Source organism: Callionymus lyra, chromosome 1 (assembly GCF_982586985.1).
Source record: "Callionymus lyra chromosome 1, fCalLyr1.hap1.1, whole genome shotgun sequence".
Taxonomy (NCBI): domain Eukaryota; kingdom Metazoa; phylum Chordata; class Actinopteri; order Syngnathiformes; family Callionymidae; genus Callionymus; species Callionymus lyra.
In genome coordinates this window covers 27,442,949-27,468,498 of record NC_141818.1, presented here as the reverse complement: position 1 = coordinate 27,468,498, position 25,550 = coordinate 27,442,949, and the positions used below count along the sequence as shown (strand labels likewise).

General features: G+C 42.3%; 1 pseudogene across 1 annotated transcript; it reads left to right on the top strand.

Moving 5' to 3' along the window:
* Positions 1-999: 999 nt before the first annotated feature.
* Positions 1,000-21,438, top strand: LOC148088698 (uncharacterized; annotated as a pseudogene). The gene is made up of 9 exons (XR_015712926.1): positions 1,000-2,634; positions 2,706-2,879; positions 4,024-4,197; positions 6,180-6,353; positions 7,736-7,909; positions 9,534-9,707; positions 10,042-10,088; positions 10,750-11,160; positions 21,242-21,438. The product of XR_015712926.1 is annotated as an uncharacterized LOC148088698 (transcript).
* Positions 21,439-25,550: the final 4,112 nt, after the last annotated feature.

Below are 25,550 nucleotides of genomic sequence, written 5' to 3'. Positions count from 1 at the left end.
GTCTGAAGTGTGAGACAAACGTGTGTTTCACCTGGTTTTCCATGAATGTGGAAGATTCTATCTTAGGTGGTCTGCACATGGAAGAGTCAGAGTCTTGCTCAGATCATTGGTGTACTTGTAGAAGTAGACAGAACTTATTGATGGCCTGATGTTCTTCACAGAGAGGATCAGCAGGTCTCGGACGTTCTCAGTCTCCAGTGTCTCCAGCAGCATCAGACAGATGTGGACTCCACACTTCAGGTACGTTCAAGTCTGCAGCCTCACCTGCTGACTACAACAGCCGCTAACTCACCTGTCAGCTGCTTCTGCTGCTTCATGAAGCTCTGATCCTGGACAACTCCACCTGTCATACATGAAGTAGAAGTTCTGGTGTGGCTGAGACTCTTGTTTAGTTTTAGAGAGAAGATGAGATTTGAATGTGACTCAGACTCTGGTCCTACACTTGAAGAAAGTATTGCCCAACGGGTCCTGGTTGGACTGGTGACCTCTGTAGGTCACATGATCAAGTCACATGTTTGTGTTTCAGCTGCTGGAAGACAAGGCCATGACCCTGGTGAAGAAGGAACTGGAGAGAGTGAAGAAGTTTCTCAGAACAGGTGAGCAGAAACACCTGGATGATGAGGAAGAGGAGTTGAAGTGTGAAGAGGAGCATATGAGGAGCAGCAGAGAAGCTTTCCTGATGTTCATCATGAACCTCCTGAGGAGCATGAAGCAGGAGGAGCTTGCTGGTCGTCTGTGGGGAAGTAAGAGGATTTGAACCTTCAACCTGCTGAAAATGAAGTCTTGATCTATTAGAGCATTTGAGATTGAAATTCCTGCAACTGATGAGAAGATTGATCTTCAGCTTCTAGAATCTTGTGACTCATGTGACTTCTCTTCTTCAGGAAGTCGTGCAGGAAAGTGTCAACGACTGCTGAAGAGGAGCCTGAAGAAGAAGTTCCACAGTGTGTCTGAGGGGGTCGCTAAAGCCGGAAACTCTGCTCCTCTGAATCAGATCTCTACATCACTGAGGGGGGGCTCAGACCAGGTCAACCAGGAGCATGAGGTCCGACAGATCGCAGCAGCCACCAGGAACCAGACCAGACCAGAAACCACCATCAGACAAGAAGACCTCTTTAAAGCCTCACCTGAGAGAGACCCACCAATCAGGAGCCTGCTGATGAAGGGCGTGGCTGGCATTGGGAAGACCCTCCTGACACAGAAGGTTACTCTGGACTGGGCCGAAGGCAAAGCCTACCAGAACTTCCACTTCATCTTTCCTTTCACCTTCAGAGAGCTGAACCTGCTGAAAGAGAAGAAGTTGAGTTTGGTGGAACTTGTTCATCTTTTCTTTCCTGAAACCAAAGATCTCAGCAGCTTTGAAGAAGTCCAGGTTCTGTTCATCCTTGACGGTCTGGACGAGTGTCGACTCCCTCTGGACTTCCTCAACAGTCGGGTCCTGACAGCAGCTACAGAGTCCACCTCAGTAGACGTCCTCCTGACAAACCTCATCAGAGGGAATCTTCTTCCCTCAGCTCGTCTCTGGATGACCACACGACCTGCAGCAGCCAATCAGATCCCTCCTTAGTGTGTGGACATGGTGACAGAGGTCAGAGGGTTCACTGACCTCCAGAAGGAGGAGTACTTCAAGAAGAGGTCTAGTGATGAGGAGCAGACCAGCACCATCATCTCTCACATCAAGAACTTCCGAAGCCTCCACATCATGTGTCACATCCCGATCTTCTGCTGGATCGCTGCCACAGTTCTGGAGGACATGTTGAAGAGTGAAGACACAGGACAGCTGCCCAACACCCTGACTGAGATGTACATCCACTTCCTGGTGGTTCAGTCCAAAGTCAAGAAGCTGAAGTACCATGGAGCAGCTGGGACAGACACAGCTTGGGATCCTGAGAGCAGCAAGATGATGGAGTCTCTGGGAAAACTGGCTTTTGAGCACATGAGGAAAGGAAACTTGGTCTTCTATGAATCAGACCTGACAGAGTGTGACATCGACATCACAGCTGCTTCACTTTACTCAGGAGTGTTCACTCAGACCTTCAGAGAGGAGAGAGGACTGTACCAGGACCAGATGTTCTGCTTCATCCACCGGAGTCTTCAGGAGTTTCTGGCTGCTCTTCATGTTCACCAGAAGTTCTTCAACTCTGAAGTCAACCTGCAGTCAAGAATCGTTGACATAGAAAAGTTCTACTAGAAAGAAATCAATGATGCTGTAGAAAGTCCAAATGGACACCTGGACTTGTTCCTGCGCTTCCTTCTGGGTCTTTCTCTGCAGACCAGCCAGAGTCTCCTGACAGGTTTATTGACACAAACAGGAAGAAGCTCTTGGACCAATCAGGACACAGCAAAGCTCATCAAGAAGGAGATCAGTGAGAATGTGTCTCCAGAGAGAATCATCAATCTGTTCCACTGTCTGAATGAAGTGAAGGACACTTCTCTGGTGGAGGAGGTCCAACAGCAGCTGAGATCAGGACATCTCTCCACAGATCAACTATCTCCTGCTCAATGGTCCACCCTGGCCTTCATTCTTCTGTCCTCAGAGGAACATCTGGACGTGTTTGACCTGAAGAAATACTCTGCTTCAGAGGAGGTTCTTGAGAGGCTTCTGCCGATGGTTCAAGCTTCAAATACAGTTCTGTAAGTGAATCATTGGAACATCTCTAAAGATATAAACATTAACGTTTGATTTCCTGTTTCATTTTATTCAGGCTGAGGGACTGTAAACTGACAGAGAGAAGTTGTTCACTTCTGTCCTCAGTCCTCAGCTCTCCGTCCTCTAGTCTGACTCAACTGGACCTGAGTCACAACTACCTGTGTGATCTACGTGTGGAGCTGCTGTCTGCTGGACTGAAGAGTCCACACTGTCACCTGGAGACTCTCAGGTCAGAACATCATTTCTACAACTTCAGAGCTTGAGTCACAAGTAACTAGTAGGAGTCGACTCTCGAATCACAAGTTAAAGTTAATTCTCATATCAACTCACAAGTCACAAATTCCTAGTCCCAGTGAACACTGAAGTGACAAATAACTAGTCTGAGTGAAGTCTCAAGTAACAAGTCCAGAATCTGAGTCGACTCTCAAGCCCCAAATCACGAGGACGATTCAGGTCTCGAGTCACAAATCACTAGTTTAAGTCAAGTGTTGAGTCATAAATCACTCGTCCTAGTCGACGCTTGAGTCACAAATAACTAGTATGAGTTGAGTCACTATTAATAAGTCCCAATTGACTCGAGTCACAAATTATGAGTCTCAGTCACACGTCAGATAGGTGTGAGTCGAGTCCAAGTCGCTGACCCGAGTCTCCATCTCTGCCAAAAGTATTGTCTTGAAACATGGAAGGAGATTATTTCCAAATATCAGTGAAAAGGTGACGGTAAATGCTTGATTTGACCCTCGCAGGCCTCCATATTCAAACCTGGAAATACAGAGAAAACATTTGAAACCTTGAGATTTAAAGACACGACACATGTTTGAACAATGATGGAGGGAAACTTGGAAGAATTTGATGAATGAAAACATAATTAGAGGTAGAAAGTAAGAAGTTTATAGAAAGAAAACTTCATAGAAATCTTCAATTGAGACATTTTCATGAATCACAAATAAAAGGTGTCACCAGATGAAAACAAGTTGATCGATGTATTGATTGATAAACAACCTCCTTCAAAAATAATCTACAAACATCTTTTGTTTTGTTATTCATTTATTTCTATTGTGATTTTGGTTTTTCTTCTCTTGTGTTTGTTTCTGGTATAAAAACAACATCAATCCTCTCACAACAGTCTCTGTGTATCATGTGACACTTTTATAAATAATGAAACAAAGTCAGGAAAGTGTTGAACTGATGAAAACATCTTTATTTCATTTATTTGATCAAGTTGATCCTGATTGATAGAAAAGTCTTTAAATATTCACACAATCATGTGACGATCTTATGAATGTAAAGAGTTCAGTGTGTCCTCAAATCAAGTCTTTCAAGTCAAAATAGAGAAAAAAGTCACCTGTTGACGACACTCGTCTCTTTCACAGGCTGAACAACTGTCGACTGACAAAGAGAAGTTGTTCACTTCTGTCCTCAATCCTCAGCTCTCCGTCCTCTAGTCTGACTCAACTGGACCTGAGCTACAACGACTTGAATGATCCAGGAGTGAAGCTGCTGTCTGCTGGACTGAATGGTCCACACTGTCACCTGGAGACTCTCAGGTCAGAACATCATTTCTACAGCTTCAGAGCTGAAATGTGAAAGTCAGAGGTGGAGACTCCAGAGAGTCAAAGTTTTGTCTTCAGTTTGTACTTCAATGAAGCAGCTGATTATAAGTGACATCAGTCTTCATCAGGTTCTGACACTTGAACTTTGTTTATTTTGACTTCTGCTGGGGTCGTGTTGTTCAGTATGTTGACACATATTTACTGATCTCAAATACATTCAAAGACATTTGAGTGACACTTGTGATGTTCTAACTTGTTCTGTTTCTAGATTTCAATGCAGGATAATGTTCATGGTGATGTGAGCATGTGTGATAAACACATCAGGAACTGTATGAAAACTGAAACATGTTCTTCTTCATCACAAGTCATATCATCATCACAATATTGAACAGTGTCATCACACATCCTGCTCATATCTCTTAATTTCAACTCATCTTTGTCACGATTCTTGATTTCTCTCTTTGTTTCTCTTCCACGTTGTTTTGTTCATCACACATCACTAGTTCCAGTCAAGTGTCGAGTCATAAATCACTAGTCCGAGTCAAGTGTCGAGTCACACATAACTTGTCCGAGTCATGTCTCGAGTCATAAATCACTAGTCCTAGTCAAGTGTCGAGTCAAAAATCACTAGTCCGAGTCAAGTTTCGAGTCACACATCACTAGTCCGAGTCAAGTGTCGAGTCACACATAACTAGACCGAGTCAAGTGTCGAGTCACACATAACTAGTCCGAGTCAAGTGTCGAGTCACACATCACTAGTCCGAGTCAAGTGTCGAGTCACAAATCACTAGTCCGAGTCAAGTGTCGAGTCACAAATCACTAGTCCGAGTCAAGTGTCGAGTCATAAATCACTAGTGCGAGTCAAGTCTTGAATCAGAGATCACGAGTCTGAGTCAAGTTTAGAGTTACAAGTCCGATTCAAGTGTCGAGTCACAAGTAACTAGTAGGAGTCGACTCTCGAATCACAAGTTAAAGTTAATTCTCATATCAACTCACAAGTCACAAATTCCTAGTCCCAGTGAACACTGAAGTGACAAATAACTAGTCTGAGTCGACTCTCAAGCCCCAAATCACAAGGACAATTCAGTTCTCGAGTCACAAATCACTAGTTTAGGTCAAGTCTTGAGTCACAAATCACTAGTATGAGTCGAGTCACTATTAATAAGTCCCAGTTGACTCGAGTCACAAATAACGAGTCTCAGTCACGAGTCATAGGTGTGAGTTGAGTCCAAGTCCCTGACTCGAGTCTCCATCTCTGCCAAAAGTATTGTCTTGAAACATGGAAGGAGATTATTTCCAAATATCAGTGAAAAGGTGACAGTAAATGCTTGATTTGACCCTCGCAGGCCTCCATATTCAAACCTGGAAATACAGAGAAAACATTTGAAACCTGGAGATTTAAAGACACGACACATGTTTGAACAATGATGGAGGGAAACTTGGAAGACTTTGATGAATGAAAACATAATTAGAGGTAGAAAATAAGACGTTTATAGAAAGAAAACTTCAATTGAGACATTTTCATGAATCACAAATAAAAGGTGTCACCAGATGAAAACAAGTTGATGTATTGATTGATGAACAACCTTCAAAGATAATCCACAAACATCTTTGTTTTTCTCATGACTATTATTCATTTATTTCTATTGTGACTTTAGTTTTTCTTCTTTTTCTTCTCTTGTGTTTGTTTCTGGTATAAAAACAACATCAATCCTCTCACAACAGTCTCTGTGTATCATGTACACTGACACTTTTATAAATAATGAAACAAAGTCAGGAAAGTGTTGAACTGATGAAAACATCATTATTTCTTGTATTTGATCAAGTTGATCCTGATTGATAGAAAAGTCTTCAAATATTCACACAATCATGTGATGATCTTATGAATGTAAAGAGTTCAGTGTGTCCTCAAATCAAGTCTTTCAATTCAAAATAGAGAAAAAGTCACCTGTTGACGACACTCGTCTCTTTCACAGGCTGAGACTCTGTCGACTGACGAAGAGAAGTTGTTCACTTCTGTCCTCAGTCCTCAGCTCTCCGTCCTCTCGTCTGACTCAACTGGACCTACATGAGAACCACCTGCAGGATCCAGGAGTGGAGCTGCTGTCTGCTGGACTGAATAGTCCACACTGTCACCTGGAGACTCTCAGGTCAGAACATCATTTCTACAGCTTCAGAGCTGAAATGTGAAAGTCAGAGGTGGAGACTCCAGAGAGTCAAAGTTTTGTCTTCAGTTTGTTCTTCAATGAAGCAGCTGATTATAAGTGACATCAGTCTTCAGCAGGTTCTGACACTTGAACTTTGTTTATTTTGACTTCTGATGGGGTCGTGTTGTTCAGTATGTTGACACATATTTACTGATCTCAAATACATTCAAAGACATTTGAGTGACACTTGTGATGTTCTAACTTGTTCTGTTTCTAGATTTTAATGCAGGATAATGTTCATGGTGATGTGAGCATGTGTGATAAACACATCGGGAACTGTATGAAAACTGAAACATGTTGATGTCAAATCATCATCACAATATTGAACAGTGTCATCACACATCCTGCTCGTATCTCTTCATTTCAACTCATCTTTGTCAAGATTCTTGATTTCTCTCTTCGTTTCTCTTTCACGTTGTTTTGTTCATCACACATCACTAGTCCGAGTCAAGTGTCGAGTCACACATCACTAGTCCCAGTAAAGTGTCGAGTCACACATCACTAGTCCCAGTAAAGTGTCGAGTCACACAACACTAGTCCGAGACAAGTGTCGAGTCACACATGACTAGTCCCAGTCAAGTGTCGAGTCACGTATCACTAGTCCCACTGAAGTTTCGAGTCATAAATCACTAGTCCGAGTCAAGTGTCGAGTCACACATCACTAGGCCCAGTCAAGTGTAGAGTCACACATCACTAGTCCGAGTCAAGTCTTGAGTCACATATCACTAGTCCCACTGAAGTTTCGAGTCATAAATCACTAGTCCTATTCATGATCCGAGTCAACTCTTGAGTCAAATTTCACAAGTCAAATCGTGTGTCACAAATCACTAGTCCGAATCGACTCTCAAGTTGCAAATCAAAATGAGTTTTGAGTCACAACTAATGAGTCAAAGTCAACTAGTCAATAACCACTAGTCTGAGTCAAGTCTCAATTCAACTTTCGAGTCACAAATCATGAGTCCCAGTCGATTCAAATATCACTTTTATTCATTTATTTCTATTGTGACTTTAGTTTTTCTTCTTTTTCTTCTCTTGTGTTTGTTTCTGGTATAAAAACAACATCAATCCTCTCACAACAGTCTCTGTGTATCATGTGACACTTTTATAAATAATGAAACAAAGTCAGGAAAGTGTTGAACTGATGAAAACATCATTATTTCATGTGTTTGATCAAGTTGATCCTGATTGATAGAAAAGTCTTCAAATATTCACACAATCATGTGATGATCTTATGAATGTAAAGAGTTCAGTGTGTCCTCAAATCAAGTCTTTCAATTCAAAATAGAGAAAAAGTCACCTGTTGACGACACTCGTCTCTTTCACAGGCTGAGACTCTGTCGACTGACGAAGAGAAGTTGTTCACTTCTGTCCTCAGTCCTCAGCTCTCCGTCCTCTCGTCTGACTCAACTGGACCTACATGAGAACCACCTGCAGGATCCAGGAGTGGAGCTGCTGTCTGCTGGACTGAATAGTCCACACTGTCACCTGGAGACTCTCAGGTCAGAACATCATTTCTACAGCTTCAGAGCTGAAATGTGAAAGTCAGAGGTGGAGACTCCAGAGAGTCAAAGTTTTGTCTTCAGTTTGTTCTTCAATGAAGCAGCTGATTATAAGTGACATCAGTCTTCAGCAGGTTCTGACACTTGAACTTTGTTTATTTTGACTTCTGATGGGGTCGTGTTGTTCAGTATGTTGACACATATTTACTGATCTCAAATACATTCAAAGACATTTGAGTGACACTTGTGATGTTCTAACTTGTTCTGTTTCTAGATTTTAATGCAGGATAATGTTCATGGTGATGTGAGCATGTGTGATAAACACATCGGGAACTGTATGAAAACTGAAACATGTTGATGTCAAATCATCATCACAATATTGAACAGTGTCATCACACATCCTGCTCGTATCTCTTCATTTCAACTCATCTTTGTCACGATTCTTGATTTCTCTCTTCGTTTCTCTTTCACGTTGTTTTGTTCATCACACATCACTAGTCCGAGTCAAGTGTCGAGTCACACATCACTAGTCCCAGTAAAGTGTCGAGTCACACATCACTAGTCCCAGTAAAGTGTCGAGTCACACAACACTAGTCCGAGACAAGTGTCGAGTCACACATGACTAGTCCCAGTCAAGTGTCGAGTCACGTATCACTAGTCCCACTGAAGTTTCGAGTCATAAATCACTAGTCCGAGTCAAGTGTCGAGTCACACATCACTAGGCCCAGTCAAGTGTAGAGTCACACATCACTAGTCCGAGTCAAGTCTTGAGTCACATATCACTAGTCCCACTGAAGTTTCGAGTCATAAATCACTAGTCCTATTCATGATCCGAGTCAACTCTTGAGTCAAATTTCACAAGTCAAATCGTGTGTCACAAATCACTAGTCCGAATCGACTCTCAAGTTGCAAATCAAAATGAGTTTTGAGTCACAACTAATGAGTCAAAGTCAACTAGTCAATAACCACTAGTCTGAGTCAAGTCTCAATTCAACTTTCGAGTCACAAATCATGAGTCCCAGTCGATTCAAATATCACTTTTATTCATTTATTTCTATTGTGACTTTAGTTTTTCTTCTTTTTCTTCTCTTGTGTTTGTTTCTGGTATAAAAACAACATCAATCCTCTCACAACAGTCTCTGTGTATCATGTGACACTTTTATAAATAATGAAACAAAGTCAGGAAAGTGTTGAACTGATGAAAACATCATTATTTCATGTGTTTGATCAAGTTGATCCTGATTGATAGAAAAGTCTTCAAATATTCACACAATCATGTGATGATCTTATGAATGTAAAGAGTTCAGTGTGTCCTCAAATCAAGTCTTTCAAGTCAAAATAGAGAAAAAGTCACTTGTTGACGACACTCGTCTCTTTCACAGGCTGAGCTTATGTGGACTGTCAGAGAGAAGTTGTTCACTTCTGTCCTCAGTCCTCAGCTCTCCGTCCTCTAGTCTGACTCAACTGGACCTGAGTTACAACTACGACCTGAAGGATCCAGGAGTGGAGCTGGTCTGCAGTCTGCTGGACTGAATAGTCCACACTGTCACCTGGAGACTCTCAGGTCAGAACATCATGTCTTCAGTTCTTCTGATTTAATAAAACTGTTTCTCCTTCATTACAGTCTGTCAAGGTGTCAGATCTCAGAGGGAGGTTGTTCTTCTCTGGCCTCAGCTCTGACATCTAACCCGTCCCATCTGAGAGAGCTGGACCTGAGCTTCAATCATCCAGGAGGACCAGGACTGGAGCTGCTGTCTGCTGGACTGGAGAGTCCAGACTGGAGGCTGGAGATTCTCAGGTATGGACGGAGCAGCAGAACTCACTGACTGAGCTCCAAAGATCTTCAGACTGAACATGTGATCAGAAGCAGACAGAGAGATGTGAGTGTGTGACGCTGCTCAGACTCTTCATCTGAACTGAGCACATGAATCAAACCCTCAGAGCTTCTCCATGTTCTCCTGCTGGACACCAGTGGAAGAACAAGGATACAGTGGAGACTGAGCGAGTGTTTATAGATCCATCTTTGTTGTGGTCAACACAGTCATGAAAGAACGTCCACTTCCACAGCAGCATGAAATCATGAAACATCTGAAGTCAAATGAATCTGATCTTCTCAATGTTTCTTCCTCCAGGCTGGATCACTGTGGACCACAGAGATCAACATCTGGAGAAGAGAAGTGTAAGTTTGATTTGATTGATGGATGAGAACTCCTCAACTCTGTCAGCTTCTCTTGGAGCAGTTGTGATGTTGGTGACTTCATGTTACACTTGAATCTGCTGATGGAGCTTCATCAAGTCAAGGTCACTGCCCAGAACACTGGTCACCAACATGGTGTCCAGCAGCAGCTGGTGAGGAGCCTCCGTGCAGATGTAGAAGCAGCAATGTTGACTTTCCTCTTTATCTCACACTCATTCTTTCACTCTTTTCACTCTTTGACTTGAGAGTGCAAATGAAGATCATCACGTTCTCAGTGGAGTGAGAAGATCTCAGTGCAGCATCTCACCTGGATGATGGTGGAGATGAACGCAGAGATGTTTCAACAACATGATGAAACATCATGTTAGCTACATGATAGTTTAGCTGCTGACTTGATATGGAAACACTAGTGTCAATCAAATGTGACAGTCATCGCCTCAAGATTATTATGGGATGTTCCACTTCTCCTGGTTCTTCTCTGGAGGTGGTCCCAGTCTCAGAAGACTTCACTTTGATGATGATCTCCACTAGATGTCAACAAATGGAGCAGCCTTCCCTGGTTTGCTGGGACAATGAGTCCATGATTGTGTCTGGAAGAGAAAGTTCTTCCACCATCATCACCTCTCGTGTCTTCTTCTCTCAGACTTCCGTCCACTCTCACTGGACCCGGACACAGCACACCGGCGCCTCCTACTGTCCAATGACTACAGGACGGTGGAACTTGTGACGCAGGATCAGCATTATCTGGACCATCCCGACAGATTCGACCGGTGTCTTCAGGTGATGAGCAGAGAAGCTGTGACTGGTCCATGTGATTGGGAGCTGGAGTGGAGAGGAGGAGTTTCTATCGCACTGACTCTCAGAAGAGACGGAGGGAAAGAAGATGAGTCCGAGTTTGGACAGAACCATTATTCCTGGAGTCTGAGCTGCTCTGATGATGCTGGATATAAATTCTGTCACAATAAGATAGAAACTGTCATCCAGAGTCAAGAAGTCTCTCACAGAGTAAGAGTGAAGATCAACGTTCCTGAATCTGGATATTTGAAGTTTTACAGTGTCTCCTCATATGGCCTTCTTATACTCCTCAACACCTTCTTCATCTCCACTGAACCTTTGTACCTGGGATTTGGACTCAGAGAGGTTCCTGGTTGTGGTTCTTCAGTGTGTGTGCGTGAGCTGAGTGTGTGAGTGTGTTCATCCATCAAACGTGTGTAGCTGCTGTCAATCATCATGAAAAGTTCTGACAGTGAGGAAAGAAGAAATCTGCTCCTGAAACAAACATGTTGTTTTGAAGGAAGAAAGAATGTGAAGAATTGTTGAAGAAACTTTCTCTTTCATCACTTGTTGAGTTGTTCAGTCGACTGTAAGAGTTGAACCTCAAGTACAGCCGAGCACACGTCGGGATCTTCTGATGGTTGATGTTCTAATGATGCACACACGTGACAACATGAATATGAAGTGTAGCGTTCATAATTTTGTCACTTCTTTCTCTTCTTTTATTCTGACAATAAAGTGCATCAGTCTCCATGAAGCATAAACCTGACGACCTGAAATAAAATCAAAGAAAACACTCGTCTCTGAACTTAAGCAAAAGCTGATCATTGACTCTATTGTTGACACTCACCAGTAACTTCAGCAGCTAAACTGTCGACTGACGCTCTAAACTTCACATTAAGTGGTGCGTTCATGGACCAATTAAAACTATGAGATAAAATAACACAGCTTTATTTAAAAGTTATCAATGGGGTGCTCAAAAGATGCTGTGACGAGGGAGACGGCAGCGTAAAGAACTGACTGGATATAAAAAGAGGACAAAACATTCAAGAGGTATCAAAGGCAGATGCTCCAAACTTGACAAATATGTTCTGAAATACTTTTATTTTCATCCAGTTGTTTTTCTGCTGGATCAAAAAAAAAGCCATGAATTCATAAAGTAACATTCAACTGAAGAAATGAAGATCTGAGTCACTGTAGTCCGAGCATATATTTTACATGTGGATTGACTCATATTTAACAAAATTTCTCGTGTAATAAACGTGAAGATGTTATTTTTACCATCCCTCGAAATATCACTTAAAACACAGAATAGCACAAAAGTCCTGTTTATAATATTATTATTATCTTTTTCCTGCATTACTTACACTTCACCACTAGAGGACACTTTTATTTTTCTTATACAAGATAGCAATAGCACTTAAACACAATGATACTGTTTCGGGCCTGATTCCATACAGAGGAACTCCCTCTTCCACTGTAACGGTTTAGTTACAAGAAGACCCAGAAGAGGAGGATAATAAGTTACCAGGCGGGAGGTTCACAAAAGACAGTTTAATAATCACACAAAACACGATGTAGTACACAAAACGTCCACAATTTCACAGTCAAAAAGTCAAAAGTTCACAGAGTCCAAATCTCAGTATTTACAAGTCCAATTTAAAAAAAAAGAAGTTCAAGAAAACAAAGCAAGGTGGCACTGACAGGAAAAAGCAGTCAGGGTTAGCTCCAAGATGCAAAGTTGGTTCCCTAGGCAAACAACTGGGAGCTTTACTAATGGTCCAGAAACAACCAAGTATGTCCAGCTGCAGAGGCAGACCCGCCGATACAGACAGGAAGTTTAGACGAGCGTTCGGGGCGTGGCCAATTCCGGAAGTGGCCTCAGACTAACTATTCCATTTTTTTTAATTGCGTGAAAGACTTATCGAAGACGAAGATGGAGGGATTTGTACAAGACACAATAATAATAAAAACTGTGACAACCATGACGGACAAATTACATAATAAACAAATTACATTTTTTTAAAATTTCTTTTAAATGTTTACTGTTATTTCATGTCATAACGTTTTCACGTAGTTAAATGACAAGTTCTACACTTTTTAAAATGTTAACTGTCATTTCATGTTAGTGTTTTCACGTAGTTAAATGACTATTTTTACATTTTTTTTAAATGTTTATTTTCATTTCATGTTAGTGTTTTCACGTAGTTAAATGACAATTTTTACGTTTTTTAAAATGTTTGTCATTTTATATCAGAGTTTTCACGTAGTTAAATGACTATTTTTAAGTTTTTTAAAATGTTTATTGTCATTCATAACAGTGTTTTCACGTAGTTAAATGACTATTTTTACGTTTTTAATTTTTTTTATTGTCATTTCATGTCAGAGTTTTCACGTAATTAAATGACTATTTTTACGTTTTTTGAAATGTTTTTCATTCATGTCAGAGTTTTCACGTAGTTAAATGACTATTTTTATGTTCTTTAAAATGTTTATTGTCATTTTATATCAGAGTTTTCACGTTTTCAAATTACCTTTTTTTACGCTTTTTAAAATGTTTACTGCTTTTTATCACCCTGTCATAATAAAAGATATGAACTGTTATCATAAAAACTTTATTTTAACTTTTTAAGCATTCATTGGTATCAATTATAGGCATCTCTGAAGTTACAACTGCATTGATCATGTTGGGATGAATACTATGGGACATTATTCAAAATGATATAAATAAATAAATAAAATAAAATAGAATTGGGCTTTATTACAGGTTTCATATCAAACAATTGTTCACAGATCGTCACAAATGTCATGAGTAACCATCAGAGTCAATCTGCACGATGTTGATGGTCTCATCCTCAGCCAAGACTTGTGTGTAGTAGTTTCTGGTCCAAGTCATGGTTCGAGTGACGTCATGACTGACTTGCTCCTGCTCCTAAAATGCTCTGAAGATCCTTCAAAGCCTCACCAGTCAAGCCCATGGTGCATCTAAAAAGAATAAGACAATAAGAATGAGCAGCTGTACTTGGACTAGTTCTGTTCTTCACTTGCTAAATAAACTCTTACCTTGCTGTGACGCTGCATGCGAGACAGTTCTTTCAGTGAATCACAACGACTTGACAGAGACTTCCAGTGTAGGCTCATCACTTTCTCAAGAATCTTTCACTTCCTGCCGTCTCCTTACAACATCTACCGTCAAGTAAGAAGCTGATCACTTCATCTTGAGCAAATTGATTTGTGGGTTGTTTAATATGCGGGTAGTCCAGTAATATTTTGTTCACGATTCTTTTCCCTTTTCCGTTTTATCCTCGGTTCCGAAATTTACCATAACATACTCATTTTTGTCATTCATTATTCATCTCTTTTTAAATAAATGTATAAAACGTCACTTCGTTGTTCGCGTCTCTATTCTGGTGTAATTAACGGTCAATTTAAGAGCCTCTTACTCAGTAAAGAACAGATAATCACGACAAAAAGTAGTAAACTTCAGTTAAATGAGATTGATTAAAACTAGGGTTTCATAGTTAATTAATTAGACCAATCAATTAATTATTATCCACGTAAATGTAATAGTTTCCCTTGCGCTATAAAACAAGGGTGGTGTCCCTTTTCTTCAGGTAAATCTTACCTAGAGGCAATTTTAAAGTTAAATCTACCAGAAGTTAGATGTTCTGAAAATAAACATTTTTATAAGGAATATAAAACTACTACAAATGGGTTAATTCTATAAATTCAAGAGACTTGTGTCATGTGAAGCTAGAAAGATGAAATTTAATTTACAGAGTCTGACGGTCCCCTAGTATCTATGTGAGAAATCTGGTGCCCATCGGTGCAAAAATGAGGTTGTCATTTTTCTGTCAAGATGGTCTCTGAGTGTAACAGAATGATCAGACATGATCTCCAGGAATGGACTTGGGCAACTTTTTTTCTACTTGGACCTCAGAGCTGATATTTGAATATGCTATTCTAGACTCCATTCCTAGTTGAACTGTTGTGGTTTGATGTTGCTATGCTCTTCCTATGCTCCACGGCACCATTGGAAACTTAAAGAAATCTGGACTATGAATCTTTATAAATTGGCCATTGTTAATTTAAATGATCTGAAACTTTTAGATGTTCTTCACGTTCCGTTTTTACACATGTCTTCTCAGGGGTGTTTCTCTAGGAGGAAGCACCTACTTCCGGTTTGATAGCCATCATTATGGTTCCACCAACATTAGATTTTAGAAGTGTCAGGGCTTACACAGACTACGTTTCATATATCTGAGGGTCACAGAGGCCCGATCAGAAGGTCCCGGAGATTCTACTACGCAGTCGATGTTTTGTTGATGTTCGTTCAAAGTTTGCTGGAGTTCTTGTAGAAAAGCCTCTATTAAGTCAGGAGTGAAGAAAGTTTGTAACATCAATGTGTCATTATTAGTAGTCAAAATGCTAGAACCTGCAGATTCAGACAAAGTATAGAAGTACAACAGCCTCAAGAGCATAGACTACCTCTGTCTGGTCATGTTCAGCGACAGGTGGATTCGTGTTGTAGAACTGTAATAGACTGTAATAGAAACAAATGAAAGTTATGAATTGATTTCAGCAGTAATAACTGACTACACAAGCAAGTATACTTGATCATGCATTAAGAGATAAGAGCTCCATGTTTAATTCATCATGTTAGATCAAAATTATTATATACATATAGGCCATACTTAAATTAATGCTAAAAGATAATCAAAATATAAAGTATAAATGACTGCTTGATCTAAGAAGGGAACGTTTGACCACACACTCACAATCAACATTCCACTCAGACTGATTCACACTGGTTCGAGGCAAGCTTGGATCAGAATTAAAGATATGTTACTAATAGTTTCTAACATTTCTTTATCTGCCAATCACACCTTAAATTGTAGATCAAAGAATGAAGCAAGACATCCGAGAAAGTAAGTAAGGAAGTAAGTAAGTAAGTAATATTTATTTATATAGCGCTTTTCCAGACCAGGGTCACAAAGCGCTTAAACAAACAAAACAATACTCAAAAAAGTATATACACTTTAAAGATCAAGATAATACTGAGAACAACACAGGAGTTCCAGAAAATCAAGGAAAAGCATGAACAAAAAAAGGAATCAGTAGACTCCATCAAGCGCAAAGAGAGAGGAAGATTGTTCCAAAGCTTAGGAGCAATAGCCTGAAAAGATTTCTCTCCTCTGGTCGTGTGCGTGGAACCATAAGTAGATTCTGATCCACAGACCTCAGAGCCCGAGCTGGGGTGTAAGGCTGGATCAGATCAGTGATGTAAGGAGGAGCCTGACAATGAATAGCTCTGAAAGTAAGAACCAGAATTTTAAAGTTGATCATGAAAGAAACTGGAAGCCAGTGAAGAGTTTTAAGGATCGGAGAAATGTGAGTTCTTCTACTTGAGCGGGTTAGAATTCTCGCTGCAGAGTTCTGAATCAACTGCAGACGAGACAGCTCCTTCTTGTTAAGACATGAAAACAAACTGTTACAATAGTCCAGACGAGAAGAAACAAACGCATGGATTACAAGCTCCAGATCATGTTCCGACAAAATTTTCCTAAGTTTAGAGATTTTTCTCAGTTGAAGGAAACAGTTTCTGGTCAGTTTTCTGCAGTGCAGAAAGGGGGGCTAAAAGACGGAAGAAAAGATAACCCCTAAAACGATTAAATCGATCGGCCGCACTCTTTGCCGGCAGCTTTTCAGGTTGATAGCTCCGGGAAAGACGGTCCGGAACGATAGAAAGATCGCTATATTTAAGGCAAATTTCCGGCCCGGGAGGTCCTCCCCCTATCGCCCTATTGGTTACTTCAAACTCCCTGTGTCACGATATGCTGTGGAGAGTTCTTCCTACTTTGTTTCCTTTTCTAATCATTCAAATGTTCTTGGGTGGGGGTTACTGTCTCCTAGTCCCCCCCTCACGGGTGTGTCCCTGTTTCGTTCTTTTGATCCTCGACCCAAGGTGTGAAAAGGGCAGACAAACACGTTTAAATAACCGCTGACATGACTCTACGTCTGTTACAAGCTTGCCTGGAAAACAGTGTAAATCAGTCTGAGTGAAATGTTGATTGTGAATGTGTATTTAAACGTTTAAGCTCTTAGATGAAGCTAGTAATTTATAGTTTATATTTTGATTCTCTTTTTAGCATTAATTTAAGTATGGTGTATACGTGTAGTGTATAATATTTTTTTTATCTAACACCCCCGTCCCAGAAAAATTTGAATGATTAGATTACAAGAAAACAAATTAGGATTTCTCTCTGCGGGTGATCGTGACACAGGGAACTTGAAAGGACCATTTAGCCGGAAAGAGACGACCTCCCGGACGGGAAATTTGCCTTAAATATAGCGATGTTTCTACAGCTCAGGACCTTTTCTCCCGGGGCTATTGACCTGTACAGTCGCCAGGACAAAGTGTGTCCGATTGTAAATGAAAGCTTGTATTTTGTTTGACTTGAGGCGGCGAATAAACAACCCCTAACACACTCTGGATTGTTCATCTTTCTCCACGAAGCAAAGTATAAGACCCGGGACGGAAGTGATGTCGTGTTGGAGCGATGGAACGGACTCCGTGTTTTGGTCGTTTTAATCCAGGGGTGTCCAAAGTTTTTTTAGTGAGGGCCAAATACAGAAAAATAAACAAAGGGCCGGGTCACACACTAGAGGTGACACATGGATACTGTGTTGTTACGACCTGGTTCATTACTCAAGGTCTTAACATAAAAAGGAACACAAAGAAATAATTTAGATTTTAAATAAAGAACTGTTTATTATTAAAGTAAAAAGTGTCAACAGGCCTGCAGGTGGCTCAGGGTGTCGTAACAGTGTGTATTTCTAACTCACTTATAATGTGAAGAACATTGCACTCAGTAGGAGCAGTGAAGCTGTCCTTTGGATTGAAGGATGGCTGACATGTCAGGAGAAAGTTTGGTGGTTGAAATACGAACGACTCCACATCGATTGCTATCAGTCATTCTGGTTCTCAGTCTGCTTTTGTTCTGATTTAACAGAGCTATTGTGGCGTTTTCCTGTATTTTGTTGGCACGAAAAAAACCCATTGTTGAGCTTGCAGGCTAGCTGCCATTTGCTTGACTTTTTGTGCTCTTTCGGCACCAGTGTACGATGTGTAGCTCTGATGTTTGGTCTCATAGTGCCGACGAACATTATAGTCTTTCATCACAGTAACATATTCATTACAAATCAAACAGACACACTTTCCGTTGATTTCTTTGAAAAAATAATCATTTCTCCACCGTGTTTGAAATTTTCTACACTCACTTGCTAATTTTCGTTTCTTTGGTGCTGCCATTTCTGGTGACTCGGGGTAAAAGTTTTTCTTTGCTTAATTTTGTTTAGTAGCTGTAACAGTTGAAACAGACCTTCTCAACTAACTCCTACCTCGAGAGATCGTCTCACACGCATTTTTCAACGGGCGGAGCTTCTGGTGCGGACTTTGACGCTCCAGAGTGACAGCGTTTATTCAAGTGAAACTGACCACACATGAAGCTGATATTGAAATTAATCTAAATATCTTTACTTAATAACTTAATCAGAAATTTAACAAAAAGCGCTCCTTAACAGAGGGATTAAACAAACAGGAAACAAAACAATTAACACCCGCGACAACCCCACAGTCAAAACCCCCGCGATCAATGTCCAATGTTCAAGTCCAACTTAAGGTCCAAAAAAGGTTGCGATCAGCGATAAGTGAATCCAAAGGTAAAACCCCCACGGTGAGGTGCTACGCTGGTCTGACGTGTAGTCGCGTCATCAGCGCAATCACTGCATTAACGATCGGTGAAAAAAAAACAACTACTTATCCGTGGTGCCGGCATGATGAAGAAAGAATACTCCCCGGTTGATGTGCACGGATAGTTTGTCCACCTGGATTGTGCTTCTGTCCCGCGTCTCACCTGGTTCCACACAGGTGTCTCCGCTCACCTCGCACTCTCTCCCCTCAACCTCTTAAAAAAAACTTCCCCCCGATTTCCCCGCCATTCAAAACACCAAACACAAACAGAATATATAACGACATAATTTACAGAGCATCAACATTAAACAAAACATGCTCATATTTGTCATAATGTATATATACACCTTGTGACATCATGGTATGTTACACAGTTGCAAAGCACTGTTTCCATGGCTGGCTCCATCTAGTGTTGAAACTGAGAAGTGCAACAGAGTTGATCTCAAGCTTCTTGTGCGGGCCATATTCAATTATATTTTCAGAATTTGCGGCGGGCCAATAAAAACTGGTCCGCGGGCCAAAGTTTGGACACCCCTGTTTTAATCCATTGTTTTTTTGGTGTTTCCCATTTGGTTTACCTCTTTATGTTGGAATTTAAAATAGTTTTCATTGTTATTTTATATATATTTTTTCAGTTAAAGAAAACAACAACAGATCAAATCCCTCATCCAAAAGGGTTAAAATTAACTTAAACACTATTTTCTGTATATATGTGGAAAGATTATTTCTGAGTCAAAGCAATATTTATATCTAACCTCAATAGATGAATGACCCGCACCTTGTTCCGTCCAGTTAGTGCAGAACTGTGAGCACAAAAACGCTTGTTCTGGGACGAGTTACAACAAGTGACGTCAACATCCGATGATTTGGAATAAGTTGCGTGTGGAGTGCGGAAGTTTGAAAACCTTTTAGCAGACGCTGAAACTGCAAAACTGAACTTGGTCTTTATACAAGCACACATTTACATCCATGGTGTAATATCTAATTGTATTATTTCCGTGCACGGCGGAGGGATACAGTAATGACATGCACCTGCAGGACTGAAGTTGTGCTGTAGTAAGCTTTTAATAATGAATTAATTAAAAAAAAAAAACGGCACAGAGAGCACATGCAACAGTTGTACAGAGACAATGTGGAAATTAGACGCATAAAATGCCAGTACTCAGCCAAAAAATAGTGAGAAAAAGGGGGACCCCCGACAGAAAAAAAAGAAAATTCCAGAGCACCTCTATACCTGTAATTCTGAATTCAGGCGGAAAAGGAGAGCTTATGTTACATGTCGTCATCAAAATAATTCCGAATTTCAAGAGGGGCGAAGGCAGTACTTCACAATGATATACCAAAACAAAGAAACATTTCGCAGTCATAAAAAAACAACTACAACTACAAGGTACTGAGATGAGGAAGCATTTCGAAACAGTAAAAAAAATATATATTCCACAGCAAACTTGAAGTACAGGGAAACACAAATTACCCACTGAAAAATGAAAGAAATCATGCAGGACAGGTATAAAAAAAAAAAAGTTGCATTCAGGAGGATACACAACATAATATTTGCTATGAACATCGAAAGAAAATATAGAGATATTCATCGACGGGCCCATCAACAAGACCACTGTGCAATTGTGGAAGCATTTCTACTTTGAGGCAAAAAATAAGTGCTGGTCCTACTTTTTTTTTTGCAGTGTGTTTAATAAAGCATAGTTTAAAAACCAAGTTAAGGTATGTAACAAATCAACATTCTACGAAGCAATCCTGTGACAGCAATGAAAATGTTTGACAAACGTGTCAAGGCCCTATTCACACATTTATTGCTATTGCCGGCTGAACCACTGGGTAAAGTCGTAGATTTATTTTACAGAGTTGAATTCCAACATAGAGGAAGCCCGCACATCTACTGCCTTCTCTGGATTGAAGGAGCACCTGTTTGTGAGGTGGACAACGACTACACCATTTGTAATTTTGTAATCCGACACCTCACAGCTCAGCTCCCTGACCCACAGAGGCAACCTGATCTCTACAAAAAAGTAACCGAAGTGCAGAAACACAGCCGTAAACAAACAAAAACGTTTTTCAAGAGTTTTGGGTCCTCGTTTCATTTAGGATTTCCCAAACCACCTTGTAGAGCGACGATGATAACCTGTCCCAGTGAAGAAAACAACGTAGATGCTGCAAAGCGTAAGCTAACACCTCTGTGTGAGTTCGTATCAGCTTCTGGTTCAGAGCAACCTGACTATGGATGTCAAATGGAAGACAAATGTTACTTGGCGAACATGAGCAAATGCAGCGTCCTCCATCTGAAGCAAGATCCAAAAGACTCCTGGATTAATTCCTACAATCCACATTTACTAACAGCTTGGGACGCAAACATTGTACATTCTCAATGCTTATGCTTGTGAGAAAACAAAGAAGGAGTCCGGCCTATCCGAGTACTTGAAAACGGTAATTGACAACTCCAACACCGACATTGTTAATGAGTGTGATGAATTGAGAGCAGTCATGCAAGCATATGCAAAGAAACTTGAAATCAACGCACAGGAATGTGTTGCGAGGGCATGCGGACTGAAACTGAAGAAGAGTTCCCGTGGCGTTGTCTTTATACCTACAGATGACAACCCACTGAGAATGAGTCGTCCCCTGTCCTACCTGGAGAGTTCCACCTCTGAATGCAGATTCTTCTGCTACTTGTTGTTGCTGAAGACGTCAGAGAGTTGTGAGCATATTCAACCCAAGGGAGGTGGTGACACCACTAGGCGGGGTGACGAGCTGACACACAGCGGTGCGCTGACTCCAGGTCCTGATTAGCCCGCTCCGTCTGACCATTGCTCTGCGGATGGTAGCCTGACGAAAGACTAGGATTTGCCCCCAGGGACTTGCAGAAAGATCTCAAGACTTGGGATGGAAAACTTTGGTCCACGGTCAGAGACGATGTCAACTGGGTTGCCGTGAATGTGTTGGACCAGCAGGTCCGCTGTTTCCAACGCGGACAGCAACTTGGGCAGAGGAATGAAATGCCATCTTGTAAAACGTAAAATGATGGACAGTAGTTTGTTCAATGATCTCCTCTCAGCAACTGTCACCAGTGAGTCCAGCTTCATTCCAACCACAGAGCCAGCCCTCCTGATCAACCTGTCCAACATGTTGACACTCCTCTTGGACACATTTCCACCCAAACACACCACAGCATAGAACATGACACTGGCCACCACAGACTGGTAGAACATGCAGAGGAGCTTCTAGCAGATGTTAAATGATCGAAGCCTCCTCAGAAAGTACAGTCTACTCTGAACCTTCTTATATACATGGTCTGTATTGCAGGACCAGTCCAGTTTACTGTCCATCCACACACCGAGGTACTTATAGTTGTCCACTATCTCCACCTCGTCGCCTCTGATGGACACTGGACGTGGCTTTGTCCTGGACCTCCCGAAGTCCAAGACCAGCTCCTTGGTCTTTGAGGTGTTCAGCTGCAAGTGGTTCCTCTCACTCCAGTCCACAAAGTCACTTATCAGACTCGTATACTCGTCTTCGCTGTTGTCCCTGATGCATCCAACAATGGCAGTGTCGTCAGCATACTTCTGGACGAGACTCAGCTCTGAGTTGTAGCAGAAGTCTGAAGTGTAGATGGTGAAGAGGAGAGGGGCCAGTACTGTCCCCTGAGGTGCTGTACTGCACACCACAGTGTCAGACTTGATATCCTTCAGCCTGACATACTGTGGTCGATCAGTAAGATCCAGGAGACCAGACCAGGGTCCACATGCATCTTAGTCAGTTTGTCCTGCAGCAGAGTGGGTTGGATAGTGTTGAAGGCACTTGAAAAGTCCAGGAACAGGATTCTCACTGAACAGCTTCCTTTATCCAAGTGGGAGTAGGTCCGATGCAGGAGGTGAAGGATGGCATCTTCCACACCAACTGCTGGCTGGTAGGCAAACTGCAGGGGGTCTTGCACGTGCTGGACTTGTGGCCTGAGATGTTTGAGGACCAGCCGCTCCAGTGTATTCATCAGCTGCGAAGTCAGTGCCACCGGTCTGTAACTCCAGGGTAGCCCCCACCGAAGCACTTGGGCACGAACAGGCTCTGGAACGAAGAGTCGATTAGGCGGTCCTGAACTGGGTCCAGGGTGATTCTCCAAAGCCTCCAGAACTACCCTCTCAATATCCCAATTGCCGGCCCTAATGACACTTATAGGAGAATGGTCTCAGAGCGTTCCTCCTAGGGAAGAAAAGACTGCTGAGACAAAACGCCAGGTTGTATATTCTTACCTCCGCGACGATAAGTCAGACAGAAGTCAAAACATCCCAGGAACAGAGATCAATGGGCCTGGTGAGGGTTCAGGCGCTTGGCTGCCTGTAATTATGTCAGGTTCTTGTGATCCGTTACGACGAGAAAAGGTACCTCTGAGCTCTACAGCCACGACCACCAAGATCCCGGTTCCCAATGTTATAGTTGCGCTCCGCTTGAGTCAACTTCCGAGAAAAGAAGACCTTGATGTCTCTTGAGCACCTTTGGGAAAGTATAGCTCTAATACCAATGTTGGAGGCGTCCACCTCCACGATGAACTGACAAACAGGGTCAGGGTGTCGTAGGATGGGTGCAGAGGAAAGAGTCCTCAGCCTTGGCCGACCAGAAGAAGGGGCTCTTAGTAGAAGTGAGCTGAGTAAGGGGAGCGGCAACCTGACTATTACCTCTGATAAACCTGCGGTAAAAATTTGTGAATCCTAAGAACTGTTGTAACTGTCTGCGGGTATCAGGCATGGGCCACTGAAAAACTGCCTCCACTTTCTAAGGATGTGGTCTTAATTGACCCTGCCCCAGAATGAATCCAAGAAAACTAAGACTCGAAATACCAAATTCACACTTCTCTGCTTTAATGAATATTCTGTTCTCCAATAACCGTTGGAGAACACGGCGAACATGGTTTATGTGCTCTTCACGGGACCTGGAAAAAATGAAGATATCGTCAAGATAGACATACACAAACTTGTTCAAGAAGTCCATCAACACCTCAGTCAGTCCAAAGAGCATGACCAGGTACTCAAAGTGTCCTAAAGGAGTCTTAAAAGTCGACTTCCACTCATCTCCCTCTCTGTTGCGCACTAGGTGATACGCATTTCTAAGGTCCAGCTTGTTAAAGAGTTCGGCCTTGTGCAGAGGTTCAAATGACGAGTCAATGAGTGGGAGAGGGTGACGATTCTTGATCGTGATATTGTTGAGTCCGCCAGTACAACTCCAACCCAGTATAGCAGGATTCACCCAGTCAAGGTGGGGATTATGTAGACAGAGCCATGGGAGACAAAGAAAAATAGGGGAATATGGAGAAGAAAAACTATAACTGCCTTCTAATAATAATAATAATAATAATACATAGGTTTTATATAGAGCTTTTCTGGGTACCCAAAGACGCTTTACAAAGACACAGAACAAGAAGAAATTTGTCAGGTGTTGTAAGTGATGTTGAAGAGATGGGTTTTGAGGTGATTTTTGAAGGACGGCAGTGAGTCAGCATTGCGGCTGGCCAGGGGGATGGAATTCCAGAGGGTAGGGGCGGCGATGGCAAAGGCTCTGTCCCCTATGGTGAAATATTTGGTCCTGGTGGTGAGGGTGAGGGTGTTGGCAGCAGAGGAACGTGTTCGGTGGGGGTGCATGGAGGCGGTGGAGGAGATCTGTCAGGTATGAAGGGGCAAGGTTGTTTAGGGCTTTGTAGGTGGTGAGTAGGATCTTGAAGTGTTTGCGCTGTTTTACAGGAAGCCAGTGAAGTTAACGCAGGATGGGCATGATGTGTTCTCTGGAGGGGGTGTGAGTGAGCAGTCGGGCAGCGGAGTTTTGAACATATTGCAGTTTTTGAAGAACAGTGGAGGGGAGACCATACAGGATGCTATTGCAGCCAGCGTAGCCAGGCAACTAGCTCAGGGAGCCACTACTGGCTGGCTAGCCTGCTCCAGTCGAAGGGTAGCGGTCCCAGCCAGCAAGGGGCTAACCGCACCGAGACAGGTGGAAAACCTGTCCGGATCTCTACCCTCAACTGAGCGGTGATGGAATACGTCCACTGGATGGAAGCAGGATTGGCTTTAATAGGAAGGCAGCGGTCTTGGCCACGGCAGTGGGCTGAAGCAGCCGCACCGGTACAGGTGGAGATCCGTCCGGATTTACCTTCAACCAGGTTACCGCGATGGATCCTGTGGCGGAGAGTCCTTCGACACCGGTCGGTAAGTGTCCAAACTGACGCACTGCACAGAACACTGAGAGGGCTCAGTAGCTAGCACCACTGTGGATGTTTGTTTGCGAAAAAGTCCAGGTAGACACATATAAGGTGAAGAACAAACAACGTTTTTTCAGAGCGAGAAGCAGCAGCCAAGCGTGCCAGCGTCCTCTCTGTTTGTCCGTCCATCAATATTTTCTATGGCGCAGACTGGAAGCGGACATCCAGCCTTATCAGGGGTAAGTTAAGGGAGGGGGCGTAGTCCTTGTCAATAAAATTCTCGTCAGCACCAGAGTCAATTAACACGGTCTCAGAAGTCGTGGTCAAGTGGTACTGACCTGGGGTAGCTTGGGCCTGGTTAGGACAAGCCCGCAGTAAGTGCCCCGGTTGACCGCAGTGAAGGCAGAGGCCCCTCGAAATTCTTTGTGAGCGTTGGTTGGGTGTGAGTCGAGTATGGCCTAATTGCATGGGTTCGTCGGGAACCACTGTGGAGTCCCTGAGAAGGGCTTGTTTAGGAGGAGATCGAGAACTGGTAGCAGAGAGAAACTGGGGAAATTCCTCCCTACCCCACTTTCTGCGTCGCTCCCTCAGTCGATTATCTAATCTAATGGCAAGACTGATAAGATTATCTTAACAGAAGGACTCCTCCCCGGTGGCCAACTGGTCCCTAACACAATTACGTAAACCTTGGGTGAAAGCAGTAATCAGTGCTGGCTCG